Source organism: Notolabrus celidotus, chromosome 7 (genome assembly GCF_009762535.1).
Source record: "Notolabrus celidotus isolate fNotCel1 chromosome 7, fNotCel1.pri, whole genome shotgun sequence".
In the NCBI taxonomy this organism is placed as follows: domain Eukaryota; kingdom Metazoa; phylum Chordata; class Actinopteri; order Labriformes; family Labridae; genus Notolabrus; species Notolabrus celidotus.
This window is the reverse complement of record NC_048278.1, coordinates 10379762-10398847: the sequence shown is the minus strand read 5'-3', so window position 1 is coordinate 10398847 and position 19086 is coordinate 10379762. Positions and strand designations below refer to the sequence as shown.

Sequence of the window (19086 nt, the reverse complement as noted above, 5' to 3'; positions counted from 1 at the left end):
CAGCAATGATGTGAGAACACATGCAGTTAAAGAACGCTCATTCTTTTAATGTGGAGGTTCATTAATTACAGAACCTTGGACAATCAGGTACAGGGCTGTGTCATTTGAAAATGAGTCATTTCAGAGCTGATATAACGACTGAGTTTCAGTCCTGATGATATAATACTGAAGAGCTGGAGCGAGTATGCTAACAGTTAATTAGTCTACAATCAGAATAAAAGAACTGATCGTTTATGGTCACTCTGTAAGCAAAATAGCCAAATGGTCATTTGATCTTTAAACTAATACATTATTTTCACCATTCTTGGACTACATGGATTAAATGATGGCCCTGCTGATAAAAAACAGTTCATGATAAACATCATCGTCATCTGCAGCATACAAGCTTTTGTTACGTTCAGAGCAGTAGGAACATATTTATTCCACAAAGCCCTTTGTTTCCTTTCATAAACCCAGATTAAATTTAAAATTCTGTCAAAAGCCACAATATGGGTCTGTCAAGGAATTTATGTCAACTTTATTGACATGAGCAGTCTGTATCTGGTCCTACACAGGTTGGTATCACAAAAAAACAGGGGGTCATCACATTTAGACATGTCCATGACCAATGACTGAACATCACCCACTCCAGTGTTTGGAGACACCTTTAAATTGCCTCCCTTACTTGATAGACTCAAATCGTCCTCATTCATGGAATTACAGGGGAAAGGATCTAATGCTACATAAGCAAAGAAGCATCAAGAGGAGAGTCCCCTCTCCTGTCCCAAAGCATGCAGGCACTCTCAGGCCTGTGTCTCAGGAAACCTGGCTTCAGTGAAGGGAAGAAGGAGGTCTGAAATTGCTTAACCTCTCCCACAACCTCCAGCGCTACTTGAAAATCCTGCCCTCTGGTCAGAGATGCTCCCTGCTCAACATGAACAGCTTTAACCCAACATCAATTCAGCTGCTCAGCCTGAAGAAGCTCCGGGGATCAGACCCCCAACCCCACCCTCTCCCCCTGTTTCTCCTTCACTCTTTTACATAGGTCACTCTCTTCTACAACTTAAATAAAAAGCCCTCCACAAGTGCATACTTGTCTAGGCCCAATTCAAGTAGAGTAAAAAACGTTGCATCGCTGCCTAAATAGGCAAAGATTAAATTACAACACTGTTTTGTGGTTCTCTTAACCCTATTGTTCACATGCAATACTATTTTCATTCATAAATCTAAAAATATTCGTGGTTGGAAACATAGATGTGCGAACAAAAGTGAAAGACAGATGTATGGCAGCAGTGTCATTTCTCAACTTGGAGGTGACAGTTTATTTTAAGAAGTGTGTGCCTCTCTCTCATTCTATCACTCACACTATAACTCTCTTTCTTCCCCCTCTCTCACACAAACATTGATCTGAAAGGGCGCACCAGACAGAGACTTGGTTCCTCTCCTAAGCGTGCTGTGTGCCCACCTGATGGTCAACATAAGCGCACATCTCCCATCTGTGTTTCTGCGCACATGCCCAGTGATGCTTACAGTGAACATATTCGGATAAATGACTTACACTGCTGTTATGGCCGGACCAGTGCACCATAGCCTGGTTGTGAGATGAATCTCCGGTCAAGGCGAACATTGTGCTGTTGAGTTTTAGTTCCTCCTGTCTCGCACCGGCTGCTCTCCGTTCCTCTCCGCTCCAGCGTAAATCAGCGCGTGTCACTCTGCGTCCGGCCGTCGAGCTCGTGCCCTCTCCCGGGTCTTCACTCTGGGCTGAATCGGTTGTTCTGGCTCTGATAGCATCGCTGTTTCTCCTGGTGCGCTTTTTGTACAGGGTCACAGAAGCAAAACCTGCATCACTGCTCTTCTTCTGACCGCTTATTTTGACATTGGAAACTTTTAAATTTGCAAACTCGCCCTCAACATTTTCGCCTTTTGCGCTCGGTTTGTCTGTATTCCCTTCCAGTGTTGGCTTTGTGTATTTCGCCTGATCCGGAGCGCAGTCAGCGGACCCAGATGCGCAACGGAGCCGCCGACTTTCGGCACTTGCAGCCCCGGTGCTCTCTGCCACGTCTCCGTGCACCAAAACTTCTCCCTTTAATCCTGTTGCAGATTCAGTTGTGTCGAATCTCAGCAGTAATTCCTGAGAACGCCACTTATTTCCACGCTGACATGACTTACAAGTTATCTCAGCTTCGGTGGCTTGAAAGAAGCAGAGCATCACCAACAGCAGAAACCAAAGCGCCAAACTGTGCCACTTTGCGAGAAATCTGACCTTCCTCTCCATCGCTGGTGGCAGAGAAGGATTCTGTGAATGCAAGAAGTCCTTTTCCCTCCACTCTTCACCGGGACTGATTTCGCGCTCGGTGGTGGAAGCGGCGGAACTGCTGTGCAAGTTGTGGCGCTGCCCAAATGCAGTGTTGTAAAAAGTGCGGCTGAGTCTAAGTGGTCCAAGTTGAGGGATTTGATCAAATGAAGCCCCGCGCGCATGGGGGAGGAGCTGAGAGTGAGAGATGGAGGATAATGTTCGACTGTCTTTCTCCATATTTGTTATTTTCCACCATATGGTCTGTTATAATTAAAGCAGTCATTTTTGCTCTGCTGCTCTTTTATTTCTCCTCACAGCCACGTTTTTCTAAGATTCTCTTCATGGTAGTTTTTCCCTTTCTGTCTCTCTCCTGATGCAGATTTGATCACCAGTCTACCTTCAGGGAAAGTAAATTGCTTAATTTATCAGATAAAACTGAATTATTTTACTGATGATGAACCTGCTCCCATTCAGTCCTGTCGGGTCTCAACAGGGGTTTTGCGATAATTAGTACATATTAATATGTTTCCAATTAAGTGCAGTGTCAGGGATGGTAGCTTCCATGACTTATTAAACAGCTATAAAGAATTCAAGAGCCCACACTGAACACGAGTTCTCTACAAAACATGCTTCTTTCTGGATGTATTTTGAAACTGATCCTGCATTCCTTCAGGATGCTGTATCACCAGAGCAGCTGAAGGAGTGCAGGGAAATCACCTGTGAGCTGAAACATGCAGACTGGACTTGATCCTGATCATTTAAATGCATTGAAAAAAAAAGAAATCATGAAAAACTGTCATATCTTGTCCCTGCAAGCAGTAGAGTATCTGAGGCGACAAGGATGTAACCACTCCAAACAACAAGACAGGAAGTTCATCTCTTTGATAGCGGCCCTGCAGCTCTCCGTGTCTAATGACTGGAGGTTATGGTGATTGCTGATGAACACTTAGTAGCACAAAGGGACACACAAATGGTCACAGACTACTCCAACAGCTGGCTGCTTTCTAGTTCAGAGCAGAGGAGGCTGCCATGAGGGAGGGACTGAAACAGGCAGATTGGTGTCTGGAGAGGTGAATCATTCCACCGCGAGGAAGAATATCCAAAGGCCACAACAAATTAAGATTAAAGAGTGAAGGATTAGAGAATTAGGACTGTCACACACACTGTTCAAACCCATTTGGCCATCACAACACATGTTGCTCTAAGTGTTCTGGTGTACAAATGTTGCTTGTAACACAGCCATGTGTTGATAATGACCTAACAGTGATGATTATAGCTGAGTGCTCTCTCTCTGCCCCTTCTTCTAATTAATTTAGATCACACATTGATCCTCTGTCACGAGGGCATGTAACCATTTCAAGAGCTTTAATGTAATCTCACTTTTGTGTCTTAATTAAGAGTCATATAACCAAACAGAAACAATATGTTTTAAGAATCATGTTTGTGTATAGTAGAAACGACAGACTAAGAAAAACAGCAACTGTGGGAAGAAGAGTGTGGGGTAAATATGCATCAAAGAGTGTTGAACCTGCAGCGGATGGGTTGAGGATTGTACACTCCGTGGGGTGCCGTCTCTACTAACAGATCTGAACCAGCGCACCATAAACAGAGGCTTAGTAAAGGCTGAAGGCTAAAGTGAAGAGCTAAAAATGGTCTAAATGGAGCATACATTTACATGGTATGAGTGTTTGGGTTCAAGTTGGTTGGAGAATTGCTAAATTGCATTTTAGAGCTGACCCTGTCTGTAGTGGTTGGTCGCCTAGCCCTGGTAACAGTTCTTCTGAGTTTTGCATTTTGTCTGTTCCCATCTGGGGATGTTGAAGCTAAAAAATACCAGTGTAGGAGGGTGGATCATAGACATGAAAATGCACATCATAGAGGTAGTGAATAAACTGAAGAGTAGGTCATTTTCTGTTAGACTTCATTACATCATTCTACCTTGTTTTTGCAACTAGTGAAGCTGTCCCCTGCTGCTCATAAGTAAGAATTTAGGCTTCAAACAACTCCTGCATTGACTCAAATATTGCACAGTCTACTACATGTTCAGCACTGCACATCACGGCGCTATCCAGGGTCCTGAATCTGTTGTTTTACTGGCTAAGGAGCGTGTGGTGAAAGTAACTGTTATAATAAAGCAACATTTGAAAAGAGCCTAAAGTGAGTCACCTCAAATCCATTAGGGAACTTATTTCTAAGACAAAGATCTGATACTTAAAGCAGTACCCAGGGACTTTATGATTGGATCCCAGTTAATTATACATTATAAGGTCAGTGGATATCTCACCTGCTTCTAACTGCACTGTTACAGCTACAAACATCAACCCCAGAAGTACAGTCATGGCCAAAAGTTTTGAGAATGACACAACTATTAATTTTCACAAAGTCTGCTGTTTCAGTTTTTATAATGGCAATTTGCATATACTCCAGAATGTTATGAGGAGTGATCAGCTCAACTGCAATTAATTGCAAAGTCCCTCTTTGCCTTGAAAATGAACTTTATCACCAAAAACACATTTCCACTGCATTTCAGCCCTGCCACAAAAGGACCAGCTAACATAATTTCAATGACACACAGGTGTCACACACATTAACACAGGTGTGGGTGTTGATGAGGACAAGGCTGGCGATCAATCTGTCATGATTGAGTGACTGGACACTTTAAAAGGAAGATGGTGCATGACACCATTGTTCCTCATCTGTTAGCCATGGTTACCTGCAAGGAAACACGTGCAGCCATCATTGCATTGCACAAAAAGGGCCTAACAGGGAAGTTTATAGCAGCGAGTAAGATTGCACCTCAGTCAACCGACTATCGAATTATCAAGAACTTCAAGGAGAGAGGTTCAATTGTTGCCAAACAGGCTCCAGGGCGCCCAAGAAAGTCCAGCAAGCGCCAGGACCGTCTCCTGAAGGTGTTACAGCTGCGGGATCGGGCCACCACCAGTGCAGAGCTTGCTCAGGAATGGCAGCAGGCAGGTGTGAGTGCATCTGCACGCACAGTGAGGCGAAGACTTTTGGAGGAAGGCCTGGTGTCAAGGAGGGCAGCAAAGAAGCCACTTCTCTCCAGTAAAAACATCAGGGACAGCCTGATATTCTGCAGAAGGTACAGGGACTGGACTGCTGAGGACTGGGGTAAAGTCATTTTCTCTGATGAATCCCCTTTCCGATTGTTTGGGGCATCTGGAGGAAGGCTTGTTCGGAGAAGACGAGGTGAGCGCTACCATCAGTCCTGTCTCTTGCCAACAGTGAAGCATCCTGAGACCATTCATGTGTGGGGTTGCTTTTCGGTCAAGGGAGTGGGCTCTCTCACAATCTTGCCTAAAAACACAGCCATGAATAAAGAATGGTACCAGAACGTACTCCAAGAGCAACTTCTCCCAACCATCCAAGGGCAGTTTGGTGATGAAGAATGCCTTTTCCAGCATGATGGAGCACCTTGCCATAAAGCAAAAGTCATAACAAAATGGCTCGGGGAACAAAACATTAAGATTTTGGGCCCTTGGTCAGGAAACTCCCCAGATCTTAATCCCATTGAGAACTTGTGGTCAATCCTCAAGAGGCTGGTGGACAATCAGAAACCCACAAATTCTGACAAACTCCAAGCATTGATTATGCAAGAATGGACTGCCATCAGTCAGGATTTGGTCCAGAAGTTGATTGACAGCATGCCAGGGAGAATTGCAGAGGTCTTGAAAAAGAAGGGTCAACACTGCAAATATGGACTTATTGCATGAATTCTGTGTAATTCTCAATAAAAGCTTTTGATACTTATGAAATGCTTCTAATTGTATTTCATTATACCATAGAAACATCTGACAAAAATACCTAAAAACCCTGAAGCAGCAGACTTTGTGAAAATGTAATATTTGTGTCATTCTCAAAACTTTTGGCCATGACTGTATATGCTAGGATGGGTTAGATAGCATAGCGGTAGTAGAAACAATATGTATTTTTCTCACAGTGTGAGTGAAACAGCCCTTTATATTGTGCTCTTAAAATGCAGTCTGATTACAACCTCCTCTTTTTGAGGGTGAGCTATCCTCCCCAGCTATGTTCTACCAGAGACATTAAAGATGATAAGTGTCGCCTCTCCTCATGGCACACGGCATTAAGCAGACATATTGTGTCGGATTAATGGTGCTGCAATGGACAGGGCCACATGTCTCGCAGACACTTATCAACCCCGGTGTGTGTGTGAGTGTGTATTTGTGTGTGTGCGTCTTTCTCTGTAACACACCGCATCATCTCCTGTCCCCGCCTGGACTTACCATCCATTCACAGAGAATCAATGTCCTGCCAATAGCAGAAATGGATTTTTGAGGATGTTGCAGAGAGCAATATGCAGGCCTGAGTTGTCTGATTTGTATGTAAGTCCTCAGACTGTGAATCCACAACAAGGTGGTAAGCTTCAGAAATCAGAGGAGGACGTTTATGTATGCAAAGAGAATATGCCCCGCGGCTTTCCTGAAAGGTAACATGGTAAAGGGTGAGTTTTTTCAGAGGCAGGCGGTGCTTCACAGCTGGTCTTTATTTCTTATACATATTCATACTCCCAACGTGAGGTCTTCATGGATCCAAAATCAGGGAACCTTACTCCATTTGGATCCATTTTCCAAGACCTCGTTCTCTGACTGGGAAACTCATTTAATACAAAACTACACTGCTGTGATGCTGGTTAAAAAACTGTGGTAATGAATCTGACAGATCATCTTTGTCATTGTCATTTTAATGCTTTCTAATAGATTAAGGGACTGGATAATGAAACTAAAACCATATTTCATGATAAAACAACATAAGTAACATCATGTTAGCTTCTGTTGAAGAATAGCTGAAGTTAATGTTAAAGCATCACTGATCAATGATAAGGAAAGAAAAGTACTTATTAAAAGTATGTGTGTGTAAATATTATTTAGACCCACTATGTTGGTGTGTGTTATGGACCTGACAAACAAAGTGATTAGAAATGCTCCAAAAAATGCTTTAATACTGAACATTATGTCAAACTGGCCTGCCAAAAGTCAAGTTGACTCATACATCATAGAAGTGATTAGCTGATCAGTGCAAGGCAGGAGAAGGAACATGTGTTGTTTGTGAAAAGTACACAGAGTTTTTCTGACTGCAAAGTAAAGCACTCAATATTTCTGAATAATGCATTAACTGAGGAACTGTCCTCAAATTAACTAAATTATATGTTAGTGCTGACCCAATCTGCAGGGGTTGATTGACAACTTCTACTCAGTTTCTAAGTAAAGCGAACAAGCTGACCGTTATCACCTGTGGGTGATAACCCACAGGTGATAACGATCCCTTCAATATGTCAATCCGGCCTCACTCTCAGGCCTTCTTGTAGTAGGTGTGTAGGAGCACACACCATGTTTTTTTGAGAAACATGCACACATACAGAGACAGGCTCAGGTTTGTCCAAACTAAATTCATGCCTGAGGTGCTGCCTTTCTGTGTTCAGTAAATGTACTGTTGAAAAGCTTAACAGTTTCACAATTCTTTATTTTCCTGCTTGCGTACTTATCAATCTTTTATCTTAAGTTATTATCACCTATTATTGGCTTGTTTCTTTATTCATTTACTTAATGTGTTTCTTATGCAAAAACATCACTTCCTTGAATTGTTTGCATTGATCTTTTTTTGCAATGTGTCAAAATCTAAATAAAAGGATCTCTGAAAAAAGAAAGAAAGAAAAGCTTAACAATTGTAATTTTCATTGAGAGTCATGATCTTTGTAATAGTTTTCATATGACAAAACAATCCTGCTCCAAATGTGGCTCACATGCTGTGAAAGTTGACAAGTAAACAAGTAGAACAACTCAGCTTTTGAAACATTTAAAACTCACAGCTGATAATGAGAGACAGAGACAACAGAAAGAGGGAAAGGCAGAGCTGTATTCAGAAAGCAGAGGGGGGTTGCTGGAGGTTGGCAGGACCATCAGATCAAAGTTGTTTGTGAATTAATATTTGAAAAGCTGAAGAAAAGAGCACAATTAAATTTAAATTACTAATATCTAGCAAGAAGCAGGGTTGGGCAGACACCTATGATGCAGTGCCTCTTCCATTACTGATGTATGAACAGCACTACGTCTTATGCATGATTTGTCACTTACTTTGTTGATTTTATCATGATATGAGCTGCTGCTGTGCCTCAATTTTTCCTGACTAAGAGATCAATAACGGTCCACTACACCTAATAAACGTGTCAGGGATTACTCTCATGTTGTTTTGTAGATATCTGCTTGAAGGATGCTCAGATAAAAGAGATGCAGCAAGGCTTGACCTCCCTATACATCCATTTTCTTTTAGTTTCTTTTCCCCTCCCTTGTCACTTCTCAATGGTGTTTTTACCTCAAGTTGGCCCTTGTTACCTGATCCAAAGTCAGGCTAACCAGTTAGACCCACAAGGACCTTCTTGAGCAATACATTTAATAACATTTTGAAAAGTGTTATTCCAGCCTTAAGCTTATCTGGATTTTCAGATGAGCTCTTTATGTAAAAATTACCCTCCAGACCCTCACTCCATGACCTTCCTTTAAAGCCAGGGCTTCATATTATCTCAGTCTTTCAATCGAACCATCTGACTGACTCATAAAGTCTCTTTTCACAACTTTTTTACAACATTGTTCTCCGGCCTCGCTGAGCTCCCAAGGCTATGCTCAGCCCTGTAAAAGCTTTGGAGCACAAACAAGAGTTGTACTCAGTGGAACAAGCGGCGATGTGCTTTCTTTTTCCCGAGCCAAAACATTCCTGTTTCTAACAAGAGAGACGGACACAAAGGAAGCCTGATAAATGTAGGAGCAAAAGCCTACGTTTTAGGGTTCCTAGGTGGACAAGTAAGATTTGAAAGGAGAGGAAGTAAAAAAAAAAGAAGTCAAAGCATGAAAGAAAGAGAGAAGGGAGGGGGGATTAAGTAAATGGCTCTTTTATATTCCTTGTGTTTGACTAGAATGGAAAGTTACTCCGGATAAATAAGTTTCCTAGTAACATATACTTTATTTGTATTCATTCCTTGCAGAGAGCAGACATGAGGTCAGGAGCAATCAGTTTGCCGTAGGCTCATAGAAGAAGGTTCAACATCCGAGTTCAGCATCTTTCAATGTCCCACACTTTTTGGCATGTTTGTGTCTCAGACTGCCATTAATTGTAAACCATCCACCCACAACAATATGAGTTTGTGTGATACAGACTGAAGCTGAAATCTAGGCCAATCCTTCATGAGAAAAAAAGCAGACAGAAATAGACCATCAGATTTTAGGTTTACATTTTCAGTACATGGATTGAATTTTAAATAGTGTCCTAAACTGACTCATTTGGTCCACCACACTCCTGTATCATCATGACATTTGAACTTCAGTAATTAGATAACACGTTTTGAGGTGGAATAAAAGGAGTGTGGATGGTGCGGAATAATACTTGACACGGTCAATCTACTGTAGTCAAGAAATATCAATGCAACAGTTTCACATTTAAAATCAGTCTCTGTGGTGATCTGCTGAGGTTACAGAATATGTGCTTTTTCAGTTGCTTCCAATGAGATATGGTGGTCAAACAACAAAGATGATTTGTTATCAAACTAACTTCATGGTAAGCTTCAGGTTTTTAGCAATATAAAGGTGGTTCACATAGATCGCCATTATAACTTAAAAGCTTGTCCTGCTCCAGGACAAGCAATGTTCAGGATTAGAGATCATTTTGAAGAAAACTCCACCTACTGACCATTCATCAAACATATTAATGGAAGTTATTGATTGTGCCTTCCTGCCATCATACCCTATAGAAACTGTTAAGCTAACATCAGATATATTATACATATGTCAAAGTATATGTGCTTGTCTCTTTGAACTATGTTTTCATATTCATTTTTATTTTATCCATATCTCTGACAGGACGTCTTAACTAGTTTTATTATTAGAGTACAGGAGTTATTATAGTCAGATTTATCATGCACAAGGGATGGGAAAGTGACATATGTCTTAATTTGATCATTCACTCTGGGTGTTTTTTTTTCTTGCTCACCAATTCTTCTTTCATTTTGCAACTCCAGCTGTGTTGATTTTAGTCTGTCAGATTGTTCTACATTTTATTGGCTGGCATTAACAGTCTTTAGTATTTTTGTAACTTACATACATTAATACTTTCTTAAACTTGAACAATTCTTCCTAACCGTACAGTTGTGACTAAATCTAACCAATCTGAACTCTTTCATAACTTTATCTACGTAAGTATTTTGTTTGTAGGTGGAACCAAGCATTTACTTGCCAATATTACGATTTTAAGTCTTTAAGTTTTTTTTATCATTATTTTACCACCATAACTGGAAACTTTTTGCCAGATTTCTAACATTTTTGGCAAGACTGCAGAGCCCTTCACATGGCAAAGTGACACCAATGAGGTGTCAACATCTTCATATTTTGGGGATTTGGGACTGCTCACCAAGCTGCTGTATTTATCAAATTACATGGGAGTGAGAAAATGACAACATTCACACAGTGATAGAGAGATTTAGAGAGCTCTTCTTTCTCTGTAGAGATAACTTGCTAGCAAAGAGTGGCTCTCATTTTTCCCCCTCCCATCGGTCCTTATGTTTCAGCAGTTAATGCCCTACTGCTCAATTTCCAATGGCACTCTTGGGGCCATGTCTTAATCTTTACTGCACTCTCCTTAATTTGCTTAATGCAAATATAAAAGCCACAAATTGATGTTTTCTGGTTATAAACCTAATAGGCTAATAAAGAAACTATTGAGGCTTTTAGGAACTTTAAATGCCGGTGAACAACAGAGTCAGGAGGAGGGATCTCTCTCTCTATTGATTGCACTACACAGTGACTTCATTCATACGGTGTAGGAAATGAGCATATTTCACACACAAAGGCAGCTCTCACCAGCATCATTAGTTTCTTCTTAGATGTTTCTTCTGCCTTCCTAGAAATCCCCCTCCTCCTTTTTTTCAACATCCTGCTGGGGTAAAATTACTCTTCCATGAAGGGCTTGTGATTGGACACAATCTGATGTGCTGCTAATATTTAGAGCAGAAATGGAATACAGCTGCTTTTCATGCAGTATTCAGCCATAATTACATCATTAACTTACATTCATCAGGCTGGCCTTTTCATTCATTTTCTTAAGAAGAATAGAAGCTGAGTGGTGGGGGCACAGCTTTTTGGAGCTGTCACTGTGGTTCACTACTGACATCTTGAGCTCTTGTACCAACATGAGCCATGAGAGGGAGAAAAGTTTGGGAAAGTCAGGTAAAGAACCAGATCCACATTTGAAAAACTGAAAGAGTGACTGCTTTAAAAGCCTTCCTACCAGGGCTAAAATATTAATATATGCTGCTCAGGAACATTACCAGTATCCTCGATGTAGGGCCGTAATAATTATTAATGAACCTCTTTTTCAGACCACTGGGCTGGATGTTCGAAGTGCCTGTGACCTTCAGAGGGAGAGCAAATCTCAGTGTTGCCTTCTATCAGGAGTCTGGAAACCAGAAATGAACAATCTGTTACAATTGTCTCAATATTTGGAGCTCATCTTGATGATTTGTTTACAGCATCAGTTGTGCTCTAAATGACTTATTCATGAAAATATAGAAGCTGCGTCACTCCGGATGATACCACACCTTTATTTGAATAGTGTTCATACTTGTTTTTCTTAAATGACACTCCAGGAAAGGACTTATTTTGACGTAGCTAGTATCGCTGTCAGATGGAGTCATTGTTTGAGTCAGCATAGGGTCCTTAAAAATAAGACATAATGTTCTACAATCCATAAACTTTGGTAATGACATCAGAAAACTTTTGCTTTCTGTTTTAGATGAGTGCGCACTACATTTTAGAACAAGTACATTACATCCTGCAGTGAGACTGTGAAACTTTTGCTGAACAACAGCCACTGTGGCAAAAAGTCCTAATTAAAAGATAATGAGACACTAAAAAACGTACGATTTTCTCGAGCCAGATGCTTTATAACTTCTCAAAGTAATTTAAATCAAAGATATAAAAAAAATGGCAATGGCAGACGTGTGATTTGTCACTCATGGCAAAAAAAAAAGTATTACCCAACTCTGCAGTCCAATCCAACTCTTCAGAAACATCAGCTATCTTTCAGGTTACTGCTTTTCTCTTCTGGCAAAGTATAATTTTGTTCACTCTCAGCAATCTCATCAAGCTGCGTTTGAGCAATAGCTTGTAGGTGATTTTAGCCAAGAGCCTACTATTAGGCCATAGTTCCGGTAATGCACCAGAACTATTCACAATTTTTTTTTAAACAAACCAGAATATGTTTTATATTTTAGATTCTGTAAAGTAGCCCCCTTTTTCCTTCATGACAGCTTTGCACACTCTTGATATTCTCTCAATCTGCTTCATGAAGTGGTCTCTTGGAATGGTTTTGATTGAACATGTGTGCCTTGTCAAAAGTTCATTTGTAGAATTACTTGCCTTCTGAATGTGTTTGAGATCATCAGTTGTGTTGTTCAGATGTAGGGTTAGTACACAATGGACAGCCCTATTTGACTACTGCTGTAATCCATATTATAGCAAAAATCATATTATTGCATAGTTTTGATGTCTTCAGTATTAATATACAATGTTGAAAACAACAACAATAACAATAACAATAATAATAATAATAATAATAATAATAATAATAATAATAATAATAATAATAATAATAATATTAAAAACAATTGCACGAGAAGGTGTGTCTAAACTTTTGACTGGTATTGTATGTATGTCTGTTATTGTTGAAAAATCCAAAACCATGACAAAGGCTGTCCAGAAAATTTGCCATGATACCCTCAAAAGTCCTGCACCCTCAACTATTATGATGAAATCTTAACAAGTCCAACAAGCAACAACATATTGGCATATTTACCTGAATTTAACATTACTTCCCCATAGGATCTAAGATGAAATCATTTGTTCATACCACCAACAAATCCCATGGAGACAACCAAACCATACTTCCAGGACTAATTGATTTCCAAGCATCATATAAAGGTTGTTAGAATTAAGTTACATAAGCCATCATAATATCAGACCAATTTCAAGAGTAGCTAAGAAAGCCTTGAAGAGGATTTATTATGCTCAAAGTATGTTTTATCCTTAGGTTCCACTTGACGTTGAGAAGATTCAATGGTAAAAAAAATGAAAATTAAAAAAACCCTTGAAATGTTTATTATACCAGCCGTCAATGCAGCCTCTTAGTCAAAACTTGTTGAAAACAAGCTGTTATAGCCACTCTTCAAGCCTCCCCACTTTCCTCTGGTCTTCTACTTTCCCAACAGGGAAACAGGAGCAAAATTCAGCAAAGGTTGCTGGGGGCCAGGCATAATTCAATTTGACATAGTGTCCAAACTGACCCTTTTGAATGAAACCTGTAGTTTTTTTCCTGGGTTGAAGATAATAATTGATAATGTTATAATAATTTTCCATCTGCACTATCACCTGCTTTGATAAAGAAAGTGGGCATTTGTTGTGAAGCAAACAAATGGAGTACAGATACTTTTTTTAAAACTACTCTTCTTTGTTCAGATAACTTTTGCAGGCTGCAGAGTGATAAGGTCATGTGTTCATTTGTATCTTCGTAAAATGATTAACCAGAACATAACGACTAAAATGTGTAAACTGATTTATTATTGCTAGTTAGCTTAGTTAGCTTATAAAGGAGATCAGACGTACTGGTTTAACGTTACCCATCACAGCCCAAGTGTCTTGGTGTGTGATCTAGTGTCCCTATGAATAATGTAAATATGCACACGGTGTAACTCTTTAGCCCTCAAAGAGCAGTGTAGCATTCACATGCTGGACCCAAAATGAAATCCTGTTCATACCTATTTATCTCTTTTAAAAGTTTCTCCTTAAAACTATACTGCAACAGAACACATACGTATTTTTCCTAATCCCACTCCAGTATCAGCCATTAGTACAAAATATTATGTGAAGAGATGAAAGATAAAAAGATAAAAAACCTCCTCCAGCTTGCTAACTTACTTGTCACTGCCAAACTTTACCAGCAGACCTCTGAACATTGACATCTGGGATGAGTGCCGAATAGTGACTCAGCTTTTTTTTTCTTTTTTTTTTTTTTTTACAGAAAATCCAAACCAAAAACAGGCACTAAAATTCAGGATACAGAAATCACCGGTCTTGTGGCTAATAATCTCATTTTCCTCTGTAGGTCATGAAGATGCATCAGTGTAAGAGACTGTTTCAAAAATCAGTTAAAAACTCCTCAAAGTGCCTTAACTTTCCAGTAATACACTTGCATGGCTTTTATTAAACTAAATCAGGTCCTGACATTGTACATTCAAAGTGGCCACAGGAGGTGGGAGTCAGGGTTGAAGCACAGGTGCATTTTGGGAGATATCTGGAATATCTTGCTAATTTAGTTTAAACTTTTTTGTCTGTGTGTGCCTCTGAGTTGCTTTGTTAGGAATGAAAAAGGCCTTCCCTCAATTCTCTTCAAACATCCAAGACCATGAAGTGCTTGCAGCCTCTGGGAAGAGTGGTCTTGGGCAGGGGTGATGGGTAATATAGGCTAGGGGAGATCAAGCCTTCCCAAATCCTCTGCTGGTGAATCTGCTTAAATTTACAATTGCCTGGATCGTTATAGTAGTGGGTGTGTGTGTGTATGCATTTGTGTCATCTTTAACTCTCGTCATTTTCTTCAGCCTGTCACATCCTGACCCAGACTCAAAGCATCATATGAGTGAACAACCCACCAATCCCACCAGACTATCAAACCCTAATTAGGAAGTTACAGCAACCTAGTATTTATTGGAGCCAACTATATGGACATATGAACAATTTTCAAAGCAAAATAAATCAGCAATGGTTGAAACGTTGCATATTGCTGCATTATGGTAAGCTACTGCTTAATCATTTATTTGTATGCCTTGGGCCTTGATTTGAGCTCTTAATTTATACTTTCATCATGTGTCTTTCTTGGATTCATTTGAAAATGATTAGAATAGAGAAGAGGAGAAAGCTGTAAGATCATTCAGTGATGCCTGAGGTGTGCAAATTTCTTGTACGCCACATGAGCCATGCTGGCCTGTGGCTTTAAACTTTCTGTTGTCGTACCGTTGTCACGTATGGTTACAATAAATCCCACAGCTAAGAAAGTGGACATTTGTGCTGTGAATTGTGAAAGGAGTATGAATAATTTGGTTGTGTGGGTGTGTGTGTGTTTGTAGGTGCAGCGTGTCCGTAGTACTGAATCTGAGTGGGGAAAATGGATTTGTAAACAGCCTGATAAGCATACATCAGATGGTTCAGTTTCTCAGCCTGCTTGCTTTAAGTTGTTTATAACCTTGGGTATAGTAGTTCTATCTTAACAGAGAGAAAACGTTAAGAAAGTGAAGAGACACTCAGAGAAAGACACTCAGAGAGAGAGAGAGATTTAAAGCAATAAGTAAAACAAGTATGATCATCAAGCCTCAATCGCTGCCTCTAGTTCTGAGCAGCCAGAGACTTTTTAAAAGGACAGGAAAACGGATGGTGGAATCCCTGCACTTCAGCTTTTGTGCCTGGAGCAGATAACTGTACTGTAAGAAATCTGTGAAGATGTCAGCTCGCTGCAAAATTCAAAAAGAACCATTGGAAACCCAGTTTCCCAGAAGCCTGAGCCCTTGACCCTGAGGTGTACTTTAACACATGTGTGCATCATTATTTCAAACTAAAGATAGCATAATATCATTATTTAGATAAAAGCGGAAAAGACAGGAATTAAAGGCCCCCTCTAGGGGTAGCTTTTGACCTGAACAAGGGTGCTTATTCTCACATTCTCACTCATAAATTCAAGTTTTCCTTTTTATGCAGAAATTGTGATTCCACACTGTTTAAACTGTACATAGTTTTGCTGAACCACTGAACTCTCTTCTCTCTTTCTGCAGAAAAATGATAAAGATTTTTAAATTTTTTCATTGGAAGCCATTATTCCAGCATAGCCCACTACACCTGCCTAATAATTGATTCATTTGTTCTCGAGGTTGAGATTGCACACCACCAGCTAACATGCACCTCCATGCAAATAAGTATATTTGTAATTGACCTCACATCTGAGCAGAGCCACCAGCCTAAGAGGATAATTATGAGAGGAGCTGTGCTAATGATGTCTTTAAGTTTCAGTGCCCTTCGCCAGACAGTCAACTTTGACCCGGGGAATAGTTTGCAATGGTATGATTGTGAAAAGTTCAATTAAGCTGTAATTTGAGGCAGAGACTGCAGAATAATTGCAAGACAGTGGGTGGTCTTTCAGTTGAGTTTGAGCATGCCTAATAAGCAGTTTGTCTCACTTCTCACCAGCTATTAGCATCTGTTCCCTGATGTGAGACGAAGGGGGAGAGGAGACAGAATCTTACTGTGTTAAAGATTTATGTTTGGAGAATTCAGAGACTAGAGAAAAATAACGAAGACATGTTGTTTGTCTGTATTTTTGGTTAAAACACTTTAAAACGGGCAGTCAGATCAGAAATTTAAAACATCCGGAAAGCACAAATAACAAGGAAGGCAGAAAGCTGGAAGTTGAACATATCAAATTTTACTTTGCTTTACTTAGTTTCTTCAGGCTAAAGAGCTTCAATAAAAATGCCTGACCCTCATTCAGAGACGTGTTCTTGGAAAAGCTGCTTTTTTTCAGCTATGATATATTAGCCATAATTACTTGAAATATGCTGGACTGGATAGTAGGACACATCTGTTTTACCAAGGGGCATGTGCTCCTGGGGATTTCTATACCAATGCTTTCCTCAGTGAGCTCACTTGGAGGACTGTTAGAAAAATGAGATGAAATGACTGCAGTATATTGTTGGTGGGTAAAGCCTTTTTTGTCCCATGTTGTCCTAAAATGTAGAGCTTTTTTCCATCAACGAATTGACACAATCATTGCTTAACCAAAACTTTGTAAAAAAAAAAAAAAAAAACTCCAAAACTGTCTGTGACAGGGGCCTTTGCACCTCAGTTTCCTTCACCTGAGTCAAATAAATCATATGCTTGTTTCTGAAAGGGTGCGCCGTAATCTATGGCCACGATGGCTGTGCTTATAATACAGTGAGTAATTGAGTCTACTACGCATATTTATGACCAAATAGACAGACTGTCGGGCCCTGGATTTATAAGGGAGAGTTGTGGTTTTGGTGATGGCTCCTCTCTGCAATCTATGGCTTCATTAAAAGTCTTTAGCAAGCTAAACAGTCAATCTGTCATTCCTATTAGGATGGGATATATCAGCAGGCTGCTGCACGGTCAACAGATCATGATTCTATAGGCATAAGTTCTAAAAATTCAAAGGGGATATGGTAATCTCCATTAGTCACATACCACAGTATGACTAGAGCAGAGCAGGGGGCATCAGTGAGGGAGTTTATAATTCATGTCTTGATACATCAAATGCAGAAATGTGAGTCAATCTTTTATGAGCTTTAATATTTGTACCTTCTACAAGTAAAGCTACACTCCCTGTTTGGATGTGTGAACAGGATAAAGGTAAAGAGGGAATTTGTGATTACTTTGGTTACCAATGGCACAATACCTACTGTATGCCGATGGTATATTCCCATATACTGTAGAAAGAGTACCACTGCTTTACCCCAAACTATTCACTGTTTGAACCTTGACCTTTAATGTAGGACCTTTTGGATGTGTTGAAAACACATTTAATTTATTAACATCAGATCTGGACTGATCCTGTGGTAGTTTGTAGAGATTTAACTGATCAATAAGTGTGTCATGAGTCATTGCAAACTAATTTTCTTAATGGGAGACACATTCATCCTACTAAAACAAGAACACTTCAACCCACCCACTTTTACTCAGAATTTTAACTCATCTTGAACATCTTGAACTCAGTTGTCAAGTAACTTCAACATTACTATTAGCTCGCCAACAGCAACATAATCAACAGTGCCAGTAGAATAACGTTAGCATCTCACTCACTTTTCTTGCTTTGTCCTGGAGAGATGTCTGTTGATTATGTTGCACTTCTCTTGTCACCCCTAGCATCGTGTCAGGAACTGTTGCTGAACGCACATGCAGTGGAACACACAGCCCTTGTGCTAAACTGCTTCAAACGAGACAAACAAAAAACAATTAAAAAGTGTTTGCAAATAAATAAGTTTTCAAGTCCAAATTATGTCTGCAGTTGTCTGCTGCTGCCTGAGTCAAAGTCTGAGTCATCAGTGCTAAAATCTGTTTTGAGTCCAGATTTTCAAGACCTGTGACACGAGTCTGAGCCCTGGACTTATGTACTACAACACAATCTGCTTGTTTGTGTGCAATTTGAAAAAAAAATATAAACACTTATATACAGAACAATGTCCTTTAGCAATCTGGACACTTAATCTATCCAGGGATGGGCATCAAACAATATTGGACTTTCACAATGAACAGGCTTTAAGAGAAAAAGTCAAATTTCATTTTTATCATAACCCACACTGTGAAAGTTATACAAGAAGTTTTAGTGCTTAGCTAAGCAGACTGTTATACTGAGCAGAAGACAGAAGTCTGGTCCATAGGGGCACTGCAAACAGACATCAAATAGTTTGGTGCTTTCTATGGAGGGGATCACGAGGAAGTGTTTGTATTTGACCACTTAGTTGGAGAGTGTATTGGAAATGTGAAGAATTGCATAACTGTAACACATCATACGAACTGTAGTGTGAGGATTTGTTTGTTTTTTTGCTGGATTTTTAATCACAATTTCCAAGAAGAGATGAGAAAGGTGGAAAAAAAGACAGAGGGGATGAACTGCAGCAAAGACAAGTTGTGGAGAGGGCTAGGCCTTGGCACATAACAAACACACTC

General features: G+C 39.9%; 1 long non-coding RNA gene across 1 annotated transcript; it reads right to left on the bottom strand.

Moving 5' to 3' along the window:
- Positions 1–9249: 9249 nt before the first annotated feature.
- On the bottom strand, positions 9250–18330 carry LOC117815957. Its single transcript, XR_004631880.1, has 5 exons — positions 18220–18330; positions 11631–11758; positions 11372–11481; positions 11164–11239; positions 9250–9491 (listed from the first exon to the last, which is right to left on the bottom strand). It is a non-coding gene; the product is annotated as an uncharacterized LOC117815957 (long non-coding RNA).
- Positions 18331–19086: the final 756 nt, after the last annotated feature.